Source organism: Pongo abelii, chromosome Y (assembly GCF_028885655.2).
Source record: "Pongo abelii isolate AG06213 chromosome Y, NHGRI_mPonAbe1-v2.0_pri, whole genome shotgun sequence".
NCBI lineage: Eukaryota > Metazoa > Chordata > Mammalia > Primates > Hominidae > Pongo > Pongo abelii.
The window spans coordinates 54112091-54136634 of record NC_072009.2 but is presented as its reverse complement, the minus strand read 5'-3'; the positions used below and the strand labels follow the sequence as shown (position 1 = coordinate 54136634).

The 24544-nt window shown below is 39.8% G+C and overlaps 2 pseudogenes; both read right to left on the bottom strand.

The window, feature by feature from the left end:
* On the bottom strand, nt 384–15467 carry LOC129053325 (PTPN13 like Y-linked pseudogene; annotated as a pseudogene).
* LOC129053367 (actin, cytoplasmic 1-like) lies at nt 17464–18674 on the bottom strand (annotated as a pseudogene).
* Nucleotides 18675–24544: the final 5870 nt, after the last annotated feature.

Below are 24544 nucleotides of genomic sequence, written 5' to 3'. Positions count from 1 at the left end.
ATGATCTGCAAACCACAATTTGGTAGCTGTGACAATGTGTGGTCACTGACTCACTCAAGGGACACTTTCGTATAGTCAGAATTGGAGGCTAGGGCTGGGAATTAAGGCTCAGGGCAGTGCCCCTCCTTAGTTCTCAGTGCTGCAGACCAGGTGTGTTTTCCTCACCTGGCCCCCGGATGTATGAATGCTATGTCCTCTTCTGGGAAGGTCCTGAGGAGACGTCTGTGTTGTCACCTGGTCATAGCACCAGAATTCTTGTAGCAACGGCCACTCCTGGACATGTCCAGAAGAGAAAGAGGCTTCATCTTCATGGTGGACGCGACCCCGGGTGTGCCAAAGTCGCGACCACTCAGGCGGGTCCTGAGATGAAGTAGGCTTAGTCTTCACCATGAACGTGCCACCGGTGTCCCCAGGTACCCTGCAACCACGGCCTGTCTCTGGTGTGTCCTGAGGAGAAGGAAGCACTGTCCGAGGCACTGTGAGGACCCCCTGCTCCTCAGAAATTTCGTTTGGGGGCTCTGCGGGCTCAGTGCGTAGGCTCTGTCCACCCTCCGGTGGTAGACCGGGAAAATCTCTGAAATTCGTGGTGGGTTAATCCAGGCGGTAATCTCAGGAAGGGAAAGTGAAATAGAGCCAACCTTCCTGTAACTGAATGGAGATAAAAAGAAGCAAAGAAGAGGGTCAATAGATAAAACTCAATTGATTTTTTGTATATCAGCAATAATGAATAGAAATCATTGGAATTTGAAATATTAAAACACCACTTAAAATACTACCCATAAAATTGAATCCATTAAGTACAAATGTAACTAAATATGCAAAATTCATTCAGTAAACAATGAGCAGTCTTTGAGAGAAATCAAAAGAAATGTTAGTAAATGCAGAGAGGCCTGGCATGTTGGCAGATGCCTGTAATCCCAGCACTTTGGGAGGCTGCCACAGGCAGATCACTTGAGCCTGAGAGTTGGAGACCAGCCTGGGGAACAGGGTGAAATCCATCTCTACCAAAAATACAACGCCTGTAGTCCCAGCTACTTGAGTCATTGAAGTGGGAGAATCTCAGTGAGTTAAGATAGCAGCACTGCACTCCAACATGGGTGACACAACTCTTTTTCAATCAATCAATCAATCAAACAGATGTTTCTCGTTCTGGAGAAGTACATTTATGATTATGGCAGCCCTATCCCAATCAAATTCCAGGTAAATATATCAAAAAACTCTTCATAGATGTAGAATAGATGAAATAAGACTGAAGAAAAACAAAGCTAAAGGACTTACACATCTGGATAGGAATACTTACACTAAAGCTAATGTAATAAAGAAGAATGTGGCATTCATAATTTAATAGACAAGCAGATAAGTGGAAGAGAATAAATAGCCCCAAAAGTGTCCCAAGTCAACTGATTTTGTCAAAAACGCAAAGCATATTCTTTGGAAGAGATAAAGCTATTTCACAAGTGGCAAGAAAACTGCTGGAAACTGTATGGAAACAAATGAACATAGACAAAAATTTTACAGTTAAAAAATTAGTCAAAAGTACCCATACATTGAATTTTTTCAACACAAAGTTGTAATTAGAAAATATCTTCATGGGTGTGGGTTTCGTAATTAGTTATTAGCAAGTCCATGAAAGAAAAAGAATGGATAATATGAACTTTATTGGAAGTTGAAATGTCTACTCTGTAAAACACTCTGTTACCATTGGTCATGGCAGTTCAAGCCTGTAATCTCAGCACCTTTGAAGGTTAAAGCGGACAGATCACCTGAGGACAGGAGTTCCAGATCAACATCGTATACATGGTGAAATCACGTCTGCACTAAAAATACAAAAATTTAACTGGGATTTCTGGTGTGCGCCGGTAATCCTAGCTGCTCAGGAGTCTGAGCAAGGAGAATCCTTTGAACTTAGGAGGTGGGGATTGCAGTGAGGCTAGATCGGGTCATTGCACTACAGCCTTGGTGACAAAATGAGACGCCACCTAAAAAAAAAAAATCTGGTAAAGAGAACCAAAAAGCCAGCCACAGATAGAAAAATTTAGCAAACTCATATGAAAAGTGACTTGAATGTACAATATATGAGGAAACCCTAAAAGTCAAAAAGATAAGCAACCCAATTCCAAGGTAAAAACCTGAGTAGATACCTCACTAAGGAAGATACAGAGATGGAAAACAGGCAGGCACACCAAACACTGCTTGCGGAAAGCCTGCTATTTCTGCTGAAGGCTGAGACTCCAAGTTATCCATGGGGAGCAGCAGTGGCTCCAAAGGCCGCTCCCACCTACCCCACTTCCGCCCTTCCTCCAGGGTCCAAGAGTCCCCAAGGAACGGGGCATGCTCTCCCAGAAAGAGCCTGAAGTTGGATATTTTGTTTCTCCGCTTTCCTTAAAGCTCTGGAGGCTGCTAAGTATCCTTAGGTTGGAAGTTTCATTTTTATCATAAGCACCTTGCAGCACTGACAAGCATTAGGAGAGTTGGTTTTTAATCTACACTTGTCTTCATAAAGAGATAAAACAATTGGCTCCAACTGCTTTTTAGTAAATTCTTTTAAAATGTTTGGTACAATATATTTTTATTTTGCTTTCCTGGAGACACAAAGCAGAGACAAATTATTAAGTAAAAACCAAATAGGGAGTAATCATAAATTCATGGATTCTATTTAGTCTATCATTTAACCTGACTTTCTTTTTTATTACAGTTTAACTTCTAGGATACATGTGCAGATCAGGCAGATTTGTTACATTGGTGTACATGTGACACGGTGGTTTGCTGCACCCATCAACCCATCATCTAAGTTTTAAGTCCTGCATGCATTGGGTATTTGTCCTAATGATCTCCTTCCACTTACCCCCTACTCCCTGAGAGGCCCCATTGTGTCCTCATTGTTCCATTCCCATTTATGAGTGAGAACAGGTTGTGTTTGCTTTTCTGTTCCTGTGTTAGCTTGCTGAGAATGATTGTTTCCAGCTTCATTCATGTCCCTGAAAAGGACACGAACTTACTCATGACTGCACAGTATCCCATGGTATATATGTTCCACATTTTCTTTATCCAGTCCATAATTGATGGGCATTTGGGTTTGTTCCATGTCTTTTTTGGGTCTGAATAGTGCTGCAATAAACATACGTGTGCATGTTTCCTTATGTAGAATGATTTAAAATCCTCTGGCGGTATACCACATAATGGGATTTCTGGGTCAAATGGTATTTCTGGTTATAGATCATTGAAGAATTGCCACACTGTCTTCCCCAATGATTGAACTAATTTACACTCCCACCCAGCAGTATAGAGCATTCCTTTTTCTCCACATCTTCACCAGCATCTGTTGTTTCCTGACTTTTTAATGGTCACCATTCTGACTGGTGTGAGATGGTATCTCATTGTGCTTTTGATGTGCATTTCTCTAATGACCAGTGATTTTGAACTTTTTTTATACGTGTTTGTTGGCTGATTAAATGTCTTCTTTTCAGAATTGTTTCTTCATATCCTTTGCCCACTTTTTGATGGGTTTTTTTATTTTGTTGTATATTTTTAAATATTTCTTGTAGGTTTTGAATAGCAGACCCGTTTCAGATAGATAGGTTGAAAAAATGTTCTCACATTTTGTATGTCACCTGTTCACTCTGATGATATTTTCTTTTGCTGTGAAGAAGCTCTTTAGATTAATTACATCCCATTTGTCAATTTTGGATTGTGTTGCAATTTTTTTTTGGTCTTTTTGTCATGAAGGCTTTGCCCATGCCTATATCCTGAATGGTATTGTCTTGATTTTCTTCTAGGGTGTTTAGGGTTTTAGGTTTTACGTTTAAGTCTGTTAATTCATCTTGAGTTAATTATGTGGTGTGAGAAAGGGATCTAGTTTCAGGTTTCTGCATATGCTAAGCCAGTTTTCGCATATCAGGGAATTCTTCCCCAGTTGCTTGTTTTTGTCAGGCTTGTCAAAGATCAGATCATTGTAGATGTGTGAATTACTTTAAGCAGTATGGTCATTTTCATGATATTTATTCTTATCCATGAACATGATTTTTTTTTTCCAAATTTTGTTGTCCTCTCTTATTTCTTTGGACAGTGGTTTGTAGTTCTCCATAAACAAGTCCTTCATGTTCCTTGTAATTTTTATTCTTAGTTATTTTATTTTCTTTGGAGCAATTATGAATTTGAGTTCATTCACGATTTGAGTCTCTATTTGTCAATTATTCATTTATAGAAATGCTTGTGATTTTTGCACATTGATTTTGTAGCCTGAGATTGCTGAAGTTGCTTATAAGCTTAAGCAAACTCATACAAAAGACAAGTCCCTTGTCTACTGTTAAGGAGTTTTAGAGGTGAGATAATGGAGTATTCTAAATATACAACTATGCCCTCTAAAAACAGGGTAAATTTGACTTATTTTATTTTTATCTGAATGTCCTTTATTTGTTTCTCTTCCCAATTGCCCTGGGCAGAACTTTCAATCTGATGTTGAATAGGAGTAGTGAGAGAAGCCATCCTTGTCTTGTGCCTTGTGTTTTGTGTTTTCAAAGGAAATATTTCCAGCTTTTGCCCATTCAGTATAATATTGCCTATGGGTTTGTCACAAATAGTTCTCTTTAGTTTCTGATACATTCCATCAATACCTAGTATATTGAGTGTTTTTAGTAGGAAGCGATATTGAATTTTACAAAGGCCTTTTCTGCATCAATAGAGAAAATTATGTGGTTTTTGTCATTGGTTCTTTTTATGTGAGGAATTACTTTTGTTAATTTGTGTATGTTGAAACCAGCCTTGCTGGTTGGAGCTGATCTGATTGTGATGGATAAGCTATTTGATGTGTTGCTGGATTCAGTTTGCCAGTATTTTATTGTGAATATTCACATTGATGTTCATAGGGGATATTTGCCTTTATTTTTTTTTTGTCTCTGACAGGTTTTGGTATTAAGATGATGCTGGCCTCATAAAATTAGTTCAAGAAGAGTCCCTCTTTTTATATTGTTTGGAATAGTTTCAGAAGTAAATGGCACTAGCTTTTCTTTGTACTTCTGGTAGAAGTCGGCTGTGAATCTGTCTACTCTGGACATTTTTTGGTTGGTAGGCTATTAAGTACTGCCTCAACTTTAGTATCTGTTGGTCTCTTCAGGGATTCTAATTTTTCCTGGTTTAGTCTTGTAGAATTGTGTGTGTCCAGCAGTTTATTTATTTCTTCTAGATTTTTTGCTTTATTTACATAGAGGTGTTTACAGTATTCTCTGATGGTAGTTTGCATTTATGCGGGATCAGTGGTTACATCCCCATTATCCTTTTTTACTATGTCTAATTTATTCTTCTCCTTTTTTTCTTTATTAGTCTGGCTAGCAGTGTATCTTTTTTGTTAATTTCTACAAAATAAAACAAAAAATGCTCCTGGATTCACGAATTTTTTGAAGGATTTTCCTGTCTCTATCACCTTCAGTTATGTTCTGAACTCAGATATATCTTTTTTTGTCTCAGCTTTTGGATTTGTTTGTTCTTGCTTCTTCAGCTCTTTTTCTCTCTTTCTTCTTTTTTTTTTTTTTTTTTTTTTTTGAGAAGGTGTCTTGCTCTGCCACACACACTGGAGTGGAGTCGTGCTACCTCAGCTCACTGTGGCTTTTATCTTTTGGGTTCAAGAAATTATCTCAACTCAGCTTACCGAGAATCCTAGATTACAGGTGTGTGCCCCCAAGCCGGGCTAATTTTTTTTTTTTTTTTTTTTTTTGTATTTTCTGTGGACATGGAGTTTCACAATGTTGGTTGACTAAGCTGGTCTTGAACTCTTGAGCTCAGGTGACCTGCCTATCACAACTTCCCAATGTGCTGAAATATCAGGCATGAGCCACTATGTCTGTCCCTCTAGTTTTTTTCATTGTGATTTTAGGGTGTTGATTTTAGATCTTTCCCACTTTTGATGTGGGCATTTAGTGCTATAAATTTCTCTCTTAACGCTGTTTTAACTGTGTTCTAGAGATTGTAGTAGGTTGTGTCTTGTTCTCATTGATTTCAACAACTTCTTTCTTTCTTTCTTAATTTTGTTATTTACCCAGTGGTCAATCAGGAGCAGGTTTTACAGTTCCCGTGTAATTGTGCAGTTTTGAAAAAGTTTCTTAATCTGAGTTCTAATTTTATTCCACTCTGGTGTGAGAGACAGTTTATTTTGATTTCCGTTCTTTTGCATTTGCTGAGGAGTGTTTTACCTCCAATTATGTGGTCAATTTTACAATAAGTGCTATGTGGTGATGAGAAGAAGGTGTATTCTGTTGATTTGGAGTGGAGACTTCTGTAGATGTCTGTTAGCTCTGCTTGGTCAAGGCTGAGTTCCCTTCCTGAGTATTCTTGTTAAAATTCTGTCTCATTTATCTGTGTAATATTGATAGTGGGGTGTTGAAGTCTCCTGTTAGAATTGTGCATGAGTCTAAATCTGTGTAAGTCCCTAAGAACTTGCTTTTTAATCTAAGTGCTCTTGTATTAGGTTCATATATATTTAGGATCGTTAGCTCTGCTTTTTGCATTGATTCCTTTACCATTATGCAATTCCCTTCTTTGTCTTTTACGATCTATGTTGGCTTGAAATTTGTCTTAGGATAGACTACAATTTCAACTCCTGCATTTTTTTTTTTAACTTTCCATTTGCTTGGTAAATATTCCTCCATCCCTTTATTTTGAGCCAATGTGTGTCTTCACCCATGAGATGCTTCTCCTGAATATAGCACAATGAAGAGTCTTGATTCTTTATCCAATTTGCCAGTCTTGGTACTCTAATTGGCAAATTTATTTCATTTACATTTAAGGTTAATATTCTTATGTGTCAATTTGACCCTGGCATGGCAATGGTATCTGGTTGTTTTGCACATTAGTTGATACACTTACTTCATAGTGTTGTTGTTCTTTATATTTTGCTATTTTTTTCAATGGTGAGTACCAGTTTTCTTTTTTTTTTTGTTTTTTTTGTTTTTTGAGACAGAGTCTCACTCTGTTGGCCAGGCTGGAGTGCAGTGGCATGATCTCGGCTCAGTGCAAGCTCCACCTCCTGTGCTCCTAACATTGTGCCTCAGCCTCCTGAGTCTGAGTAGCTGGGACTACAGGCACCCACCAACATGGCCGGCAATTTTTTTTGTATTTTTAGTAGTGATGGGGTTTCACTGTGTTAGCCAGGATGGTCTCCATCTCCTGACCTCATGATCCGCCCACCTCTGCCTCCCAAAGTGCTGGGATTACAGGCTTGAGCCACTGCACCAGGTGAGTACCAGTATTTTCTTTCAGTATTTAGTGCTTTCTTCAGGAGCTCTTCGAAGGCAGACACGGTGGTGACAAAACCATATACATTTTGCTGTCTGTAACAATTTTATTTTTCTTTTCTTATAAAGCCTAGTTTCACTCAATATAAAATTATAGGTTGAAATTGCTCTTTTTAAATGGTTGTTTTATATTGTATTCCACTCTCTTTTGGCTTGTAGGGTTTCTGCAGAGAGATCCTCTGTTAGTCTGATGGATTTATCTTTGCAGGTAACCTGACCTGTCTCTCTGGCTGTCCTTAACATTTTTCTTTTGTTCAACCTTGGAGAATCTGACAGTTATTTGTCTATTGCTGTTCTTGAGGATTATGTTAGTGGTGTTATCCATGTTTCCTGAACTTGAATATTGACCTGTCTTGTTCCATTTGTGAAGTTCTCCTGGATAATGTCTTAAAGTGTGTTTTCAAACTTGGTTCCATTTTTACCCATCACTTTCAGGTACACCAATCAATTATAGGTTTGGTCTTTTGACATAGTCCCATATTTCTTGGAGCCTTTGTTTGTTGCTTTTCTTTCATTTTTCTCTAATCTTGTCTTCATGCTTTATTTCATCAAGTTGATCTTGAATCTCTGATACTGTTTTTTCCTCTTCATTGATTCAGTATTAATACTTGTTTTTGCTTCACAATGTTTCTTGCACTGTGTTTTTCAGCACTATGAGGTCACATATGTTCTTCTCTTAACTGGTTATTTTAGTTAGCAGCTCCTGTAACGTTTTATCAAGGTTCTTACCTTCCTTGCATTGGTTTAGAACATACTCCTTTAGCTCAAAGAATTTTATTATTACTGATTTTCTGAAACCTACTTCTGCCAACTCATCAACCTCATTCTCCATCCACTTTTGTGCCCTTGCTGGAGAGGAGTTGCAATCATTTGAAGGAGAAGAGTCATTCTAGTTTTTTGAATTTTCAGCTCTTTTGTGCCGGCTATTCCTCATTTTTCATGGATTTATCTACATATGGTCCTTGATCCTGAATGTCTTTGGATTGGGATTTTGTGTGAGTGTCCTTTTTGTTAATGTTGATGTTGATGTTACTGTTTCCTGTTGGTTAGTTTTTCTTCTAACAGTCAGGCCTCTCTTCTGCAGGTCTGCTGCAGTTTGCTGGTCTACTTTAGCTGCTGTTTGCCTGGGTATCACCATATGAAGTTGCACAACAGCAATGATTGGAAGATTTGTCCCAGAGTGATACCTGGCTGGTACCAGCCACAGCTCTTCTGTATGAAGTGTCTGTTGACCCCTGCTGGAAGGGGTCTCCTAGTCAGGAAGCACATTGGTCAGGGACACACTTGAAAAGCCAGCCTGTCCCTCAGCAGAGCTTGAGCACTGTCCTGGGAGATACACTGCTCTCTTCAGAGCAAGCAGGCAAGAATATTTAAGTCTGCTAAAGTTGCACTCACAGCCATCCCTTTTTCCACGTGTTCTGTCCCAGGGAGATGGGAGTTTTATATATAAGCCCCTGACTCAGACTGCTGCATTTCTTTCAGAGATGCCCTATCCAGGTAGGAGGAATCTAGAGAGCGAATGTGGCCACAGCTGCTTTGCACGCTTCTGTGAGTTCCTTGCAGTCCAAACTTCCTGGCAGTTTTCTTAACACTCTGAGGGGAAATCCTTATGCTCAGGTCTCAGTAATGGTGGTTGACCCTCTCCCAACCAAGCTTGATCATTCTAGATTGACTTCAGGCTTCTATGTGGGTAGTGAGAACTTGAAGTCAGTGGATCTCAGCTTGCTGTTGTCCATGGGAGTGGGGCCTGCTCAGTGAGACCACTTAGCTCCCTGGCTTCAGCCGCTTTCCAGGGAGGTGAATGGTTCTGTGTCACTGGTGTTCCAGGTGCCACTGGGGTATAAAAATTATTTTGCCGCTAGCTCAGCATTTGTGAAAGCAGTCACCTAGTTGTGTGCTTGAAAACTCAGGTCTCTGGTTATGCAGGCACACTAGGGAATCTCCTGTTCTGTGCATTGTTAAAACCATTCAAAACTGCAGGTTATGGTCTTGATAGCACAGCCCCTGATGTCTTTCCTTGGTTAAGGGAGTAAGTTTTCAGCTTCTTGCACATCCTGAGTGAGGTAACACTCACCGTACTTCTGCTTGCCTTTTGTGGCTGGAACTCAATATCTAACCACTTCCAGTGAGAGGAACCAGGTAACTTAGCTAGAAATGCAGAAATCACCTGTCTTTTGTGTTCATCTCGCTTGGAGCTGCAGAACAGAGTTGTTACTTTTCAACCATATTGCCAGATGCCCACAAGCTTTTCCCCTTATTTATAGTGTGCACTGTTGAAATTACCAGAAGTTTCACTTGTAATGTCTCAAAGCAAAAGGGAAAAGAACAGTGAGAAATGATTTAATAAATTGATCTCTGTCTTTCAATGTCAATCAAAAGGAGTGCCATGTTGCAAAAGGTGAAGGAAAATGAACAAACCAAAAACATGTGATTTCACATTTTGGTTCACTTTTGAAAAAGCAGATTTAAGAAGGTAAACCTCCAGGTTTCTAATCTGTATCAAGTATTAAGCATTGCAAAGTATGTACAGAAATTGAAATCAATTATTTCTTCGATTTTGACAGAAATAAATTTGTACTCTAGAAACTCCTGTTGTTGCTTTGATATCTGTGGGGATTCAGTCAAGATGTTGGGAAAATTAGCAGATGCAAACTTTTTTGCTAGGCTAGGGGGTTGGCATAAGCTCCAGGAATTAACTTGGCTGAAAATGGCCTTTTCCCTTTCGTCAAGTAAGTTAGAGTAGAAACAAACGAATGTGGGTGTTTATCTAACTAGCTTGCTTGCTCATGTGGTCCCAAGTTTAATCTTTGACTTAGTACAGTGCTAAATTGCTTTCTAATTGGGAAGTCCACACTGTCAATTACCCTTTAGTGGTGTCAACTTGAGCCTTGGTCAATTAGTCTTTACTGAATTAATGTGAGTCTCACTAGCTGGTTGGGGCCACAGTCAAAGCTCTGCAGTGAGCAGAGACCACACCACTGCACTCCAGCCTGGGCCACAGAGCAAGACTCTGTTTCAGAAAAATAAAAAGCTCCTACTCACTCTAGGAAAGAAGGGTCTTCCTTTGTTCCACGTGGAACTATTTCAGGACCAGGTCTCAGGAAGCCTTTATTGTATGCGTTAAAAGAAATGTAACATAAAATTTACCAATCTAAATATTTGTACATGTACAGGTAAGTGGCATTAAGTATGCTTATGTTATTGTTCAACCATCACCGCCATTTCACATTCCCACCATCAATGCACAAGGGTACCATTTTCTGCAGAAACTCTCCAACTCTCCCTTTTTCAAAAAAAAAAAAAAAAGAAATTCTAGTGGGTATAAGGTGGTAATCCCTCTCCTGTCCCACTCATGCCTGTTTAAATATCTGTAGCAGACCCACTGGCCATTTCCAGCTCCAGGTCACTTTTTCTATGCTTCCTATCCAGACGCCCAGTGATCAGTGATGTCTCCTCAGTATTTAGAAGGTCTTCTGCATTTTGCTCTATTATAATTCAGACCTCAGCATATGATATCCATGCATTGTTCCACGTAAATAAAGGGAAATTAACATTTTCTGAGCACCACCACATGCAGGTGACTTGCTCAAGTGAACTCAAAGTAACTCTGCCAGATATGGTTCGTCCCACATGTAGAGAAAAAAGTCAGGATCAGGTGATTGAGTGACTCACTTTCAATCACACAGCTTCCAAGGAACTTCAGGTCCAGCCCCTGGCCAGGTCTCCCATTGTCATTTAGAAAAAGTTTGTGAGTCACTTGAACATATGTCCAGGCAACATCCAGTCTTCTTTCTATCAACCAAGGTGAGCTCCAGGGACAATGGGTGACAAGACACAGCCAGTCATCTTTCTTCTATTCAGAGGCACTGCAGGTACTTGAAACTCATCAGGAACAGTCTCTTATCCCAAAACCCTCTCATACATAGGATGTTTTGAGGGCAATGTGTTACACATGGGTCACAGAAGGCAAACTTTAGTGAGGGAATCAAAACCAGCACATGGAGAAGGAGCTGGTGATTCCAATTGTAAAGGAAGTGTGGTATGCTAAGAAGTTATTGCCCTGGAGGGTGAAAGAAACAAGAGGTTAGTATGACTAAATCAGATGGAGCAAGACGGAAAGTAGGGAATGGACCAGACACTTAGCATAAGGGCCAGTGGTTCCTTAGCAAGGTCGATGCAGATCTACCATGACATGATGTGGCCACTGCCCTCCTAGGAATGAATGATGAGAAATGAAGGCAAGTTTACAGGCTACATACATAAATAAATATTCACAACATCCTTATATGCAATGTTCCCAAACCAGGGGTCCCCCAAATGCCCACACACAGAATAAGGGTGAACAGGCTGTGGCACATCCACACCAGGGCATGTGGGTCAGCATGAAAAGGAATGGACTGTTGATGCAATCAGAACAGAGTGACTCTGAAAGTGGTTCTGCTGAATAAAAGAAGCCAGATCAGAACGATGCACAAAGACCCAAATACATACTGTATTTACATGCAATTCTATAAAATACCCGCGAAATTTTAGTGAAAGAAGCAGATCTGTGGTCCTAGATAGGCCAAGGAGAGATCGTTATCACCGGGAGGAAAGTACGTTTTCATCACCTTCATCGCACTTCTGGCCTTACAGTGAATGAAATACTCACATGGAGAAAATCATCGGTTCTTCTGTCTGCACATGTGCAGTTTACCATATGCCAATCACACTTCAACGAAGCTGTTTTTAAATAAGGAATCACTATCTGCAGCTTAGAATATGGATGGGCAGGAGGCCTGAGAAGGCAAGATTCTTTTCTTTTCCTAATCTATGAGGTTGTACAATGAGAATTAAGTTGGTCCTGAGCTCAGACACAGAACAGGCCTGAGGGAAAGCCTCACACAGTCCTTCCTTCTGCACAGAAGAGTGACCATCTAACACAGTACCAAGCTGTCCCTGAGGACCTTTATAGGTCAAAGTGACCTCCTGTCCTCATGTCTATTTTCTGGTATTTCCTCTTTCCTGCAGAAGCTTGCCTGCCCTCTGATGTAGAGCGAATAATGTTCAAGTTCTAATACGAACATTCTGGTTCCATCACAGTAGAGAAATGGGTTGCCTTCTCTCTCTTCAAGACAAAGAAAAGTGAAAAACCATGAGCACAATGTCCACAGTTGTGCAGTCAGGTTGCAAGTGGAGGAAGAGCATCGCCGTGCCAAGGCAGCAGCAGGACAACCGAAGGTGAACATTTCTGCAGAGGAAACAAGGAAGCTTAGGGATTCCCAGAGGAAATCATCCTTCCCATGTGTATACCCCTGGTTTGAAGCCCAGTTCCTATTGTCCCAATGTGAAATGAGCCTGTCACCATCCCCATTTCAGCCTTATTACTAATTGCACAGGCAAACATAAGTGTTCAACAGTTTTAAAAAATGCAAAAAAAAAAAAAAAAAACAGGACAAATATGATCAAACAGACAACTCACCTCAAGAGAAATGAGTTTTTAAGTTCCTTTTTCCTTCTGGCCCCATGACCTCTGATCAAGGAAAGTTCAGAATGAATGCTCCCTATAGTCTCAAAGAAGTATAAAATATTGCATCCATAGAAAGTAACAAAATTTAGGAAGATAATAGGAAAATTCAGAGACCAGGAAAGACAGCTTGAAATTCTCTTAAAATGTGTAACTCTCAAAATTGGAAGACAGAACTTAAAAAATATTTCAAAACCACAGACAATTAAAGAAAAACACATAAGAAATGTGGTTAGCTGTCTGGCAGATGAGTCCCTGAGTTGCAGTAGTGAAATAGCATTTGACATGTAAAAACCAAGGGAGGCAGTTATGAAAGCCCTTGGAATGACAGCTCAATCCCAGGCCTAGAGAGATGTTGGTTGGGTGGGAACAGGAAAAAGGAAGGCATCCAGCAGTGACTTTTCAGATGGGAGGTTAGAAATGAGGGAAGATGTTAAGGATGTGATAAAAGGAGACAATTTAATTTTAAATAGAAAGAGAAAAGAAAAGGCAATAGAAACTCTATGAAAATAGAAAGCTAAAGCAAAAATTTGTATACACCCATAGAATACCAAGACATATATGTGAATTGACAGTGCTAATATACTTCCTGCAAGAGGAAAGTCACAAGATTCTATTGTATTTGATCAACAAAATATATATCTAACTATTTATACTCTACAGTTACTTGCAACTTCAATGATAAGTAAGAAAGAAACTAAAATCAAGATATTCCTATCATTGGCTGAGGGTGGAGAAAAGGTGGGAGTCTAAGAAACTCAGTCTTCCTCTGTGGTACCTGGTTGTTAATGGGTTGTTCAGGGGACTAGGGTGAGGTGTACATGGTAGCAGCTCCTTCTGTGTAACTCTTCCCTCACCTCTGTATTTTTCAGTCATGTGCATATATTTTTATTTTCAAAATAAAATATATGAGAAATAATATGTGGTGTCAGAGACTCAAGGAAGAGTCTCTGTTCCAGCTGTACTGGTTCCAAGTCTAATTAAACACCACAGATTCCAGCAGAAAATCCTGTCTCTACCCACACTTCCACTCCCTGAAACAAGACCCAAGTAATCACCAGATGCAGCTCAAAAACTCAAGATCTGGCCAAAGCAGATCCACATGTAGGCATCACCAAGGGTATCAGTAGACACAACCACAGAGGTGTCTGCAGTGTGCATCATGAAGTCCAGCTCCTAAGTGTAGACCAACTTCGCAGTCTGGAAGGAAATTTCCTTAGAGGATGCCAGTGCTAGTGGCATCAGCCACCACTCAGGTACAGCCATAGAGTGGTCCAGCATGTTACTGTAAGCTGCCAGAGGGCAGAGGAAAGGAGCAGGAAAGATGAGAGGGAGAGTGGCAACCTCATGTTTGGACCCCTACTGGTATATCTCACTATGTTGCAGTGGCCTGGGAGACACAAAGAACACCATATTTTGGTGGGAAGAGGCTCTCTCAGGTCAGAGCAGTAAGGCTTGGGAAGAAACTGAAGCCAAGCTGAGGAATATGGTTTCCTGTTTCAATTTGGCCACCTGTGGCTGTGGGTCCCATGATATCACAAATGGCAATGCCTTTTCCATTTTCTCTGTGGCTGCAAAGACTTGGGTCAGGCTCTGATTGACCTGGCACTCTTGAGGCACTTAAAGCCTATTACTTGAAACTGTTAATACGTTAACACTTTATTTACAATGACTTCAATGAAGTATTGTTCTCCAGTGTTGAAAATGGGAAAATGATTACCAAGAGCTTGATAGTTATGCAAATAAATGATGGTTGATCCTAAAGAACAATTAGGCAGCACTTGATAATAAAGATTTCGTATTTAATGAATGTGCACTGTGTCTCAATGGTACTCTTAGGCTTTTGATAACCACCCCCACTTAATCTCTGCGACAATCCCCATGGCAGGTCCTGGCACCATCCCTATTTTAGAAGTGAGAAGTCACATGAACCTGACCAGGGTCACAAACCTCGGCTGTGGAGGATCTAAATATAACCAGGTAAAAGAGGTGCCAAGAAATATGGTAATATCCAAATGGTATGTGGAAAGGAGGAGAAAAAGTGCAGATGGTGTGAAGGCCAGACAAGACATAGGCCAGCCTCAAATGTAGACCAGATCGACAGCTGGCCAGCCTGCACTTTTCTTATCTTAAAGGATCCTCCTCATCAAAGGAAGATCACAGAGTGCAGGGAGTGTGCTCAAAGAAGCACTGATATGTAGCAGAAACATGATAAAAGAGAAACAAACAAAATGCTAAAAATAAACACACCAGAAGTACGCTGGGTTTGTCTTTAGGTGACAAGCCTGCAAGTGTCTTTTCCTAAGTATGTTTTCTCCATTCTCCAAAATAGACATAAATTCAGGTGATGAGTCAGGCTGCAGGAGTAAGCATAGGGTCAGAGGAAACTTCTCCTCAAACCTGGCCCCAGACCTTGGCTCCTGGCTGGTGGCTTCCCCTTCGCTGGGGTCTGTCCTTGTCCCAGAGACAGGGCTAGTCATCCCTACAGCCATTCCATGCCCTAGTCCCCAATAAAGAGTAGAGGGGAACTGAACAGGAGAAATGGTCTCATGGCCCATGGGATGACAGTACCTGGCAGTCCGTGGCATTCAAATTGTCTTGTCTCCAGAAAAGTCCAAGCCCAAGTCATTGAGTGCTTTCTTGGGACTGTGGAGGCCCATTTTATTCATGGCCCTCTAAAAGAGATCAGATGGAAGAAGAAGTTTTGTGGGACTCTGAGGCCCAGCCTTCTTTCCAGAAGGTAAAGCAGGCCTGCTGGCTGGAAAATGCTGTCACCACAGGGCGAAACCAATATTATTTGTTTATCTCTTGTCCTGTCTTTGGTCCAAAACAAAAACTGATAATTACTAACTGTGGAAAAGAGAGTTTCTGGGGTGCCAGTTGAGTTGGTCTACCCTGTGTAAGAAACCCATGGGGAGCCATGGGCAGCCTCTGAGGAGAAAAGTCTCCTTATTGCCCTCACGTATTTATGCCCCGAGTGCATAAATGCTCAACAGCATTCCACATGTTGCTCAGGGAGATAACACTCCCTTGAAGCAGTGGAGTATATCCAAACATCTTGGCTCCTTCTGAAACCAGCTCCCACCCATTTCAGTCCTGATAAGTTACAGATCTTAAGTAAGTTTGACACACACTTTTGCTTAAGGAAATGCACAGAAACTGCCAGTGCCAAACATCTTATTGAATGGCTCAGGATTTCTCCTTCACTGATTAATCCTTTTCCTCATCCCTTCCTCCCCCTCCCAGCTGCCCTGAGAACAAAAACTTGTAAACCAATAAATTGGGTGAAATCCAGGAGCAATGGGCCTTGAGCAAGCTTTCAATGTGCTGGTCTCCTGGACACACATTTTAAATGTTTATTGTGTCTCTTTCTAATTCCTTTTTCTCCTCCAGACTCAGGGTACCCACTGGGTGTTGGGCTGGTTTCCCAAACACAAACCTGTGACATTCCAAATCTTGGTGCTTGTATTGTCTCTCAAATCAACTCAATAAGCCCTCCTCTGGTGACACAAAAGCCTTTTCTCTAGCCAAAGAACTGACCCTACCATACAGTGACCTTGAAATGCAGACAGGCAGCCACAACACTGCTTGGGCCTGTCCTGAGCCTCAGATACCTGGTTTCAATTCATTTACATTCAAGATAATCATTGATAGGTAAGTTCTTACTACTATTATCTTGTTAGTTGTTTCTGATTGAGTCATACATCATTTTTTCCTTTCTTCCTCCCATGTCTGCTTTTAAATATTTAGCATTTAATTATTTTCAGTAGTGATAAGCTTTGACTGCTTTGTTTTTATTGTTAGTGTTGCTGCTATAGCTTTTGATGGTCATCAAAGGCTCAGAGAAAACATCTTAGTTAATAATCAACTAGCTTAAGCTGAAAACATTTGTCACATAAAAACTCTAGACATTTACCCTCTCTTCCAATTACATTTTTGACATCACAATTTATATCTTTTAATACTGTGTATTCCTTAAAAGCCTATTGTTGACAAGTCTTTTGCCGAATGATTTCAAGTTCCTCTATTTTTTTGTTTATTTTCCCTTAGTGCTTTTAGAATTTTCTTTATTTCTCAGACTTTGAGAGCTTGATTCTTTTTTTTTGGCAACACTTTTATTTTTCCTTACACAATGATGTGTTGCTGAGGCCTAATGTTCTCACATAACCGTTGAAAACAAAAATTTGTTGTCATCTCTTTAAAGAATTGAGAATTTCATACAAAAACCCTTACATAAATTAAAAGGATGAATACATTTACAGGTGTAAATGCAAACTGCTTCCAACTCAAGGCAAGTGACAGCCCACGGTGTTCTGGCAGAAAACATCAGCTAAGAAAGGAAACTGGGTCCTATGGCTTGGTCTTTCCAACCCTGACAGACAGGCAGGATGGAAGAAACTGTTTCAGGAGCCCTTGCCAGCCTCTAGAGAAATCCCAGAACACTCAGTCCTGACACATTAATACCCTGCACAGATCAGAGACTACTGGACATGCAGACTCACCAAGCCACAGACTTGTCTTCCACAAGCACGTTCTTACGTCAGCAGTCATGAAGTGACCAAGCCACATGCACTAAAGTTTGAACTCAAAGATATGTACACAGTATTAAACAAATACCAAGGGGAACAGTTGACTTGAATACAAGGTCAAAACCGGCAACAAGTTCTACAATCCAGTGCTGATACCAGATAAAAGCTTCAAGGACAATTTCTTTTCAAATGCTTATTCCAGTTTCATGAGGCTAGCATGAGGTGTATGCATTTGCCAAGGGCAAATTTATACTTCTGTATTAACCCATGCAGCAAATTCTACACATCTGCTCAGTTCATTTAGAAGCATTTGTGGTGGACGATGGAGGGGCCTGAATCGTCATACTCCTGCTTGCTAATACTCATCTGCTGGAAGGTGGACAGTGAGGCCAGGATGGAGCCACCAATCCACACTGAGTACTTGCTCTCTGGGGGTGCAATGATCTTAATCTTCATGATGCTAGGAGCCAGGGCAGTGATCGCCATCTGCACCTTGTCAGCAATGCCTGGGCACATGTTGGTGCCGCCGGATAGTACCGTGTTGGTGTACAGGTCTTTGCAGATGTCCACGTCACACTTCATGATGGAGTTGAAGGTGGTCTAGTGGTTGCCGCAAGATTCCATACCCAGGAAGGAAGGTTGTAACAGCACTTCTGGACACCAGAACCGCTCATTGCCAATGGTGATGATCTGGCCAGCGAGCAGTTTGTAACTCTTCTCCAGAGAAGTGGAGGATGTGGCAGTGGCCATCTCCTGCTTGAAGTCCAGGTAGACCTAGCACAGCTTCTCCTTGATGTCGCACATGATTTCCCGCTCGGCTGCGATCGTGAAGCTGTAGCCTCGCTCATTGAGGATCTTCATGAGTTACTCAGTCAAGTCCCAACCAGCCAGCTCCAGAAGTAGGATGGCATGGGGAAGGGAGTAGCCCTCCTAGATGGTCACCGTGTGGGTGACCCTGTCTCCGGTGTCCATGGCAATGCCAGTGCTGTGCCCAAAGGCATAGAGGGACAGCACATCCCTGATGGCCACGTACATGGCTGGGGTGTTGAAGGTCTCAAACATAATCTGAGTCATGTTCTCTCTGTTGGCCTTGGGGTTCAGGGGTTCCTTGGTCAGCAGCACTGGCTGCTCCTCTGGGGCCCCATGCAGCTCATTGTAGAAATGGTGCCAGATCTTCTCCATGTTGTCCCAGTTGGTGATGATGCCATTTTCGATGGGGTACTCTAGGGTCAGGATGCTGTGCTTGCTGTGGGCTTCATTGCCCACATAGATGTCCTTCTGGCCCATGTCCACCATCACTCCCTGGTGTCGGGGGTGCCCCACAATGGAGGGAAACATGGCTCGGAGAGCGTCATCCCCAGCAAAGCCAGCTTTGCACACACCAGAGCCATTGTCAATGACCAGTATGGCTATATCTTTTTCTATTGCGATGGGCAGAGGAGTGGGATAGTAGAGTGGTAGAAGAACAAGGTGAGTGAGCTTGCAGTGGTGACTGAGAGTGAGTGCTTGATTCTTGTTTGTTGTGGGGTAGTTTTATGGCGTATTAATCTTTTTTGTAGTCTCTGATCTTTCTGAACCTATATATTTATATCTCTCAAATTTTTGAAAGTTGTTATTATTCATTTGAATATGCTGTATATACCTTCCATTTGCTGAACTCTTTCATGAATATTGCTAAATATTAGATTTGCTTATTCAAGAGAATTTTGTATATCTGGTAAATGTCGTTCATTCTTTTTTATTGTTTTTCTGTTTTGTTCTTTGTTCATTTCTTAATAACCTATGTTAATTTTTATTTCTTTTCTTTTTTATTTTACTTTTTTTTTTTTTTTGGACAAAGTCTCTCTGTGTTGCCCAGGCTGGAGTTCAATGGCACAACACTGACTCACTGCAATGTCTGCCTCCCAGGTTCGAGTGATTCTCCTCTCTTAACCTCCTGAATAGCTGGGATTACAGGTGTGCACCACTATGCCCAGAGAATTTTTTGTATTCTTAGTAGTGATAGGGTTTCACCATGGTGTCCTGACTGGTCTTGAACTGCCAACCTCAACTGATCAACCAGTCTCAGCCTCCCAAAATGCTGTGATTACAGGCCTGAGCCTGCACACCTGGTCCTAACTCATTTTAGAGCTCACTGATTCTTCATTCTGTTTGTTCTCTTCTGCTGTTGAAAGCCTTCTGAATTTTCTACTTCAACCAGTATATTTCTCAGTTCTGGGACTCTTTTTATTTTTAAATACTTTCAGTCCATTTTTAAAAGTTTCTCTCAGAATTGTATCAGTTCCTTTTCTGTGTTGTTTTAGAGATCTGAGTTTCCTGGAAACTGATATTTTGAATTCTTGATCCGATAACCACTGATAGCCATTCTTATTAATTAGCATTGGTCAATGGTTTATGCTTTGTCCATTTAGGGATGTTATAATTACCTGTTTGGTATTATTTCTTGTGGTTATACATATATATCTTTTTATTGAAGGACTAGTTATTTAGTTTATTGTTTTCTCTGTCTTATTTTGCATTTTGTTGTATATAATTGCTTTGGGTTTTCTTTAAGACAAAAGTATGGTGGGACATGGTTTGCTTGATTTTGGCTAGGTCAGTTCCTCTGTTTGGCAGTAGATGGTGCCTTAAGCCCAGGTTTATCTCAGCTCTAACAAACTTTGAAACACTGACAGTCTCCTGTCTGAGAGATTTTGAAGGGGATATCCTAAGCCTGTGAGAAGGCTCTCTACAGGTTTGTCATCAAGGAAATTATATGATATACCTCATACCTTATGGTAATGCTGTAGAGGCATTCAGGTTTGGCATCTCCTGTGACTGAGCTATCCAGGCTGGAGATGGTAGTCCTGTCTTGCTACTTCATCCCTTGTTGTCCCCAGGTTATTTTTCACTTTTCAGGTGCTCACAAGGCTTCCTTGGGCTAAGGCATGAATAGTTTTGCTGCCAGGAAATCCAAAGTGATGGGGAAGCTGTCCATCCACTTCAACTTTATTTTATTCAATGTAGTAACCAAGATTCAGAGGAGTTTTTCTTTTTCTATTTTTTAACACTTGTTTGTCAGCAGACTAGAGGACTAGTGTCATGAATATAAAAGGCCAAATTTTTGCCCTCTGCCTGGTTTCTTCACTTCTCTGTCACCCTAGAAACAGCCTCATTCTCAGTTTTGAGCTCTGCGTTATTGATGGTGATAATCTCGGCATTGTATACTTGGTTTTGGTTTTTCTGTGGGTGTTCTTGGGGGGTTAGGGTTGGGGGCAATTGATGGCAGCTTCCTTTACTATGCCATATTTTTTACAAAAGTACTGTCCTCTAGTTTACATTTTTTCTGCTTCCTTGTGTGTACATTTATGTTATAAATTTTACATTTCTTCTTATATATCTATATGTTTACACATATATATTTCTCAACTTTGATTTAGCTGCATTTCAGAAGCTTTAGTATGTTTTAATTTTTCTTTTGTTTGTGAAAATTATTCAATTCCTTGCAGATTCTTCAGTTAACCATAGATTGTTGAAGAGCGTATTTATCAATTTCCAAATAATATATATTTTTCAGGTTTTAGAAAATGAGTCTCAGTCAGGCATGGTGGTCATGCATATAATCCGAGCACTTTGAAAGGCTGAAGTGGGTGGATCCCCTGAGGTCAGGAGTTTGAGGCTAGCCTCATCAATACAGTGAAACTCCGTCTCCACTAAAACTACAAAAATTAGCCTAGCATGGTGGTGTGTGCCTATAGTCCCAGCTACTCAGGAGTGTGAGGCAGGAGAATTGCTTGAACATGAAAGGTTGTGATGAGTCAAGATCACACCACTGAATTCCAGCCTGGGTGACAGAGTGAGACTGCAACTTATTTATTTATTTATTTATTTATTTTAAAGAAAGAAAGAAAAAAAGAAATAAAAGAAAAAAAAGAAAATGGGTCTTTAGTTTTATTACATTGTGGTTGGAGAAAACATTATATGTGATTTCAGTAATATTAAATATAATAGACTTCCTTTGTGGCCTACCATAAAGTCTATTCTGAGGATAGCACAGAGAATAACAAACATGCACTTTAGAAGAATGTGTAGTCAGCTTGTGGAGTGGAGTGTTTTGTATGTGTCACATAGACTTATTTGGTTTATGCTGCTTTTCAAGACCTTTGTTTTCTTATTGAATTTGGATTTGGTCATTTCATACATTGTTGAAAGTGAGGTGTTGAAATCTCCCACTATTACTATTATTGCAGGACTGTATAGCTCCTGAAATCAATTTATTATTGTTTCATATATCCTGAGGATCTGTTAATAGGTATATATGTAAGTGTTATACCTTCTTGATCAATTAAACAATTTTGATATTTGTCTAGTAATTCTACCTCTATTTTGGTTACAGTTTGCTTTATATTTTCCCTCAATTTTAGGATATTTAAAAAGTTATTCTGCCAGTCTTTGATGTTTAACTGGAGTTTATTTGGATGGAAATTAATTTCTGACAAGAATTTATTTTCCTATTTTTGTCCTTTTTTTCTACAAGTTTTGTTATTGGTGTTGTTGTATTTCATTCCTCCAAAACTGCTTATATTTGCATTTGTTTTTCTAGGGTACCATTTTGACTCCTTCATTTCTCTTCAGTATATTTGAACAGTTATTTTCTTATGGTCTATTAATGGTATTATAATTAATATCTTAAATTTATAATAATATAGTGTGAATTACAATAACTGACTATTGACATTACACAAAAATCATTTTCTCATATTGCTCTCCCTACCTTTCTTTTTTTGTCAAAAATTGTTTGTTATACAAAATTTCATATACAAATTTTGTATGATTTTTGTTATACAAATTTTGTATAACAAACAAAAATTTTTATACAAAAATATTACATATTTTTCTACCAACAACCCAGATATGTAATTATTGTTTTATTCTCTGTCATTTCTTTATGTTATTATTGAATTTTATTTTACTTCATTGAGACAGGGTTTCAGTCACATAGGATAAACATGGTTCACTACAGCCTCCAGCTCCTGGGCTCAAGGGATCCTTCCACTTCGACTCCTCATGTACCTAGGACAGAAGTGTATGCCACCACAGCTGGCTATTTTTGTTGATTTTCTGTAGAGACAGGGTCACACTTTGTTGCCCTGACTGGTCTCAAACTCCTGGGCTCAAGAAATCCCCATCCTTGGTTGGGATTACAGTTGTAAGATACTGTGACTTTCCTCTTGTCATTTAAATACAGTAGAAAAATAAAGTCACAGGAACCCCGTATACAATAATATTGGCTTTTCTATTTCCTGGTGTAATTACTTTATTGATGTTCTTTATTTCTTTATTTTCACATGAGATACTACTTTACTTTCATGCCTTATATGTTTTTATCATGTTTTGTGAGGCTGATCTAGTAGGAATGTACTCTCTTTAATTCTGTTTGCTTAGAAATGCCTTACTTGCTCAAAAATTTAAATTTTGGTTTGGACAGATATTGAGTTTATGATTGACTTAATTTTTTTATTTCAGCACTTTGAAGATCTCATCACCATGACCTATTTCCTCCATAATTTATAATGAGAAATTGGATGCTAATGTCATGAATGATAACTTGCATGTGATCAGTTACTTCTGTCTTGCTTCTTTTAAAGTTCTCTATTTATTTGTCTTCTGTCAATTTCAGTTCATGTGTTTCATTGTGGATATCTTTGAGTTTATTCTTCCTGGAGTATTTTTTTTTCTATGGAGATACTTGGATCAGTAGATTTCCATCTATCAACACATTTGTGAAGTTTCAGCTATGGTTCATTCAAATATTTTTTCCCCCCATATTTCTCTTTTTTCAGTGGAACTCCCATTATGAATATGTTGATATTCTTGATGGAATTCCATGGCAACCTTAGTTTTTTTCATTATTCTTGTTTCTCTTTTTGTTTCATACACTGAATAATATCAAACAATCAATCTTCAAGTTGCCTCAGTACACTTTTTGCATGCCCTCACAAGCTAGTCAATCTTTCTAGTTACAGATTATTGATTTCATTTTTTTAAATAATGTAAATGTCTTTATTGGTATTTTCAATTTTAAATCACTGTTCTACTGGGTTCCTTTAGGTCTTTGAGAACATTAAATTGAAGAGAATTGAAAGATTTCCCTAGTTAGTACCATGCCTGGGCTTTCTGAAATAGTTTCTTTTAATTATGTTTTCTTCGAATGTGCTGTTTTTGTGTTTATCTTTGAATGTCTTTTATTTTATTGTTGAATGTTGAACACTTTGAATATTATTCATCCTATTCAGATAACAAATTCTTGACCTCCACAATTGCTTAGTTTGTGGGTTGTGTACTTGTTTTACAACTCTTTAAAGCTAGTTTTGCAGTCTGTATTGTTTGTCATGTATGAACATTTAATCTGTGTTCTGTCATCCTTTTCATCATCTGCTATCCTTGACACACTTAAAAAAAAAAATCCAAGGAGGGAAAAGAAGAAGAGGAAAAGAAAGAAAGGAAAAACTGTCCAGAATTTGCATATGGACTCCTTCAGGAACTCTAGTGTTTAGTCCAAAGTCAGCGAAAAGTGAAAAGTTTTGGGGTCTTCTCCCTGCATGCATCCAAAATGGACATTCTTATATCCTTCTAAATATACCAGTAGGAGTCTGGGTATGGTGGTTTATATTTGTAATCCCACCAATTTGGAAGGCTTAGGAGAACAAATCACTTGAGGCCAGAAGTATGAGACCAGCCTTGACAACATGACAAGATCTCTTCTGTATAAAAAATTACAAAAATAAGCTAGTTTTGGAGGCCCATGCCTGTACTGTGAAATGCTGAGGGGGGAGGATTGGTGGATTCCAGAGAGGTGAGATGCTCAGGAGGCTGAGGTGGCAAGATCATTTGAACTCAAGGAGGTTGCCGCTGCAGTAGGCCATGATCATGCCACAGGACTCCAATGTGGGCCACAGGGCAAGTTCTGTGACTATTTAAAACCCAATCCAAAATAAACAGCAACAAACTGTGAGAGTTTTTCAAAGCTGATTTTCCACATCAATTTTCTCCACCAGCATCTTCTTTCCAGGCATTTTGTTTGTGTACTGCTTGATCTGACTCTTATTCCTTGCTACTGGTGGCTCCGACTAGTATATTTCCTTTCCACAAATGCCTCCTGGGAGTCAACTTCTGTCCCCAAGAAAGCTCTGAGGTGGGCTAAAGAAAAGCCTCCGAGCTAATAATCTCTAAGGGAGCCTCAG